This window comes from Urocampus carinirostris, unplaced genomic scaffold, assembly GCF_059441175.1.
Source record: "Urocampus carinirostris isolate Australia breed hairy pipefish unplaced genomic scaffold, RoL_Ucar_1.0 HiC_scaffold_37, whole genome shotgun sequence".
In the NCBI taxonomy this organism is placed as follows: Eukaryota; Metazoa; Chordata; class Actinopteri; order Syngnathiformes; family Syngnathidae; genus Urocampus; species Urocampus carinirostris.
Genome location: NW_028283144.1, coordinates 38,139 through 40,798, shown reverse-complemented (window position 1 = coordinate 40,798; position 2,660 = coordinate 38,139). Strand labels below are relative to the sequence as shown.

Sequence of the window (2,660 nt, the reverse complement as noted above, 5' to 3'; positions counted from 1 at the left end):
GGTTGTTCAAACCTCACATTGTGTTTGCTGTTAAACGTCATATTGAAATATAATATTGTGAATGTGCTTGATTGCTGTTGAGATTGACAAGATTGTTTTCTGTTATTAGTGTCAATGAATTTGTACAAACCATTAATTGCTGTTAAAAATGTTGAAAAAATTGTTAAAATGTCATATTGTCAGATATAACGAAATTGTGAATATGCCTAATTGCTGCTAAAATTATCGAGAAAAATTGTTCAAACCTCACATTGTTTATTTGTTGTTAATAGTGTCAATAAAATTGTTTAAACCCAAAAAAATGGATAATGAATAACGAAGATAGAACAATAACCCTTAAACCCCCCCCCTCCTGTAACCAACTATGCAGTTACAATCGTGTTCAAGATTTGTGAACAATCTATGAAGAGCCATGATCTTTGATTTTTGCAATCCGGAGATGGAATAAGAGCTTGCTCTGTCCACTCCACGCATCGGCCCGGTATTGCAGTACCTCCGGGAACGGTGCATTCGCAATGATCGCAGCAAGGCTTTAAGGCTAGGACCTTAGCTTGGCCTTTTGGCTGAGAGTAAGTGTCCCGGCTCCTAGGCTTTGTAGCGCATTATGAACTGACCGATAATGGATAATGAATAACGAATATAGAACAATAACCCTTAAAAATCCCCTCCTGTGGTTCTGATATAACTGGGAGGAGACGGTCATGCTTTGTCCACTCCACGCATCGGCCCGGTATTGCAGTACCTCCAGTAACGGTGCATTCGCAATGATCGCAGCAAGGCTTTAAGGCTAGGACCTTACCTTGGCCTTTTGGCTGAGAGTAAGAGTCCCGGCTCCTAGGCTTTGTAGCGTATTATGAACTGACCGATAACGGATAATGGATAATGAATAAAGAAGATAGAACAATAACCCTTAAAAAATCCCCCCCCCCCTGGTCAGTTGTGGTTCTGATCTTGTATACGATCACTGGCCTGGTATTGTAGTACCTCCGGGATCGGTGCATTCGCAATGATCGCAGCACGGCTTTGGGGCTAGGACCTTAGCTTGGCCTTTTGGCTGAGAGTAAGTGTCCCGGCTCCTAGACTTTGTAGCGTATTATGAACTTGCCGATGATGGATAATGAATAAAGAAGATACAACAATAACCCTTAAAAAATCCACCCCCTAACCCCCCACCCCCTTGCTTCTTTAGCTTGGCCTTTTGGCTGAGAGTAAGAGTCCCGGCTCCTTGGCTTTGTAGCGTTTTATGAACTGACTGATAACGGATAATGGATGATTAATAGAAAAAATAGAACAATAACCCTTACCCCCCCCAATAGTTACTAAATACTGAATTGTGGCATTCATACAAGTTAGTAAAAACACAGCACTATGAACAGCAAATTTTAGGCAAAAACTGCAAGTCTTTACTACTCTGCATAAAATCTGATTTGAAATAAGATATTCTTGTCTGGACATTTTGCAAAGGATGTTTTTTTTAAAAATTCAACAAAAATATATTAAACCCTTCAATGTTCCACCGGTCTGCCGTCAGACTGTTGATAAAGTCTTGTCTTTACGATGTCACTAGTCACTGAAATACTTTGTTATAAAATTGGAAAGCCTAAACTAATCACAGAATCTCAGAAAGTTAGGGTTAGGGTTAGTATGAATGGGGATGTGTTTTACTCTTGATTTTGATTGTCTATTTGTTATGCAAGCCATCAAACAAAACTTCCGAGCTCAAAAACAACGCTTCTTTGATATATTCGCATTAAGTAAAAGATTTTCCATGCTTTGCTATATAGTGAGCAATGGCGCTTTTAGAAGTGACAGTGGTTTTCAGTATCTGTGTTTGTTTGCCGTAACCTGGACACAGCGCGTTTCAATGTCACCGCCTTGTCAGACTCGTCCTTGAATTCATGTTCATGATTCGTTACGTATTGACGTTTAATACTTGATGTGCGAGGTACAACACTCTCAAGGCATAATGCACAAAGAGCATGGTCATTTTTTGCACAAGGCCCCAGTCATTTGCCCATGCTGGCTGAAAAGAACAACATTTTTTGCTGGAAAAGCCGCCATGATTCATTCGGTTATCGCGCGCCTGTGTTTCGTTGGCTGGGTTACAACACAGATCTCTTCCCCTCTCCTCGGCACCGCACAGACACACGCTCACAAACGGAGCAGAGGAGGAGGGGCGTGACCGTAAAGCCTCTAAACAACACGCCGCACAACTGAAAATGTCTAAATTTCAGGTAAATGCGCGAAAAACAAAAAATCATTATTATTTTGCCGTGCGCTCGCGTGCCACTGGGTAACCCCTCACGTGCCACTGCTGTATTTACTCGTCATCATTCATGCAATGTTTGTGTTGCGTCTTCTACAAGCCACGTGAACTCTTTCCACGATGCTTTTAATGTACGTTTACGTTTTGCAGCGTCATAAATTTTAGCTTCTTTTGAATCTTTCTTCTGGGACTGAGGTTTTGGCTTGATTCCTAACCACTTATCCATTTTTCTTGTGTTCTCTGTTGTGTGTATTTTAGAAAATGAAATGCAAATGCACGACCTTATAACGCTCGGGAGAGTCCGGAAGCACGAAGTTATTTGATGCAGGCTTCTGATCGGTTGCCGAGTATGCAAATTGCCAAATGAACCGAAATTTCCAAACCGAACAAAGAT

The 2,660-nt window shown here is 41.2% G+C and overlaps 1 pseudogene; it reads left to right on the top strand.

Moving 5' to 3' along the window:
- The first annotated feature begins 375 nt into the window (after positions 1–375).
- On the top strand, positions 376–515 carry LOC148345632 (U2 spliceosomal RNA; annotated as a pseudogene).
- Positions 516–2,660: the final 2,145 nt, after the last annotated feature.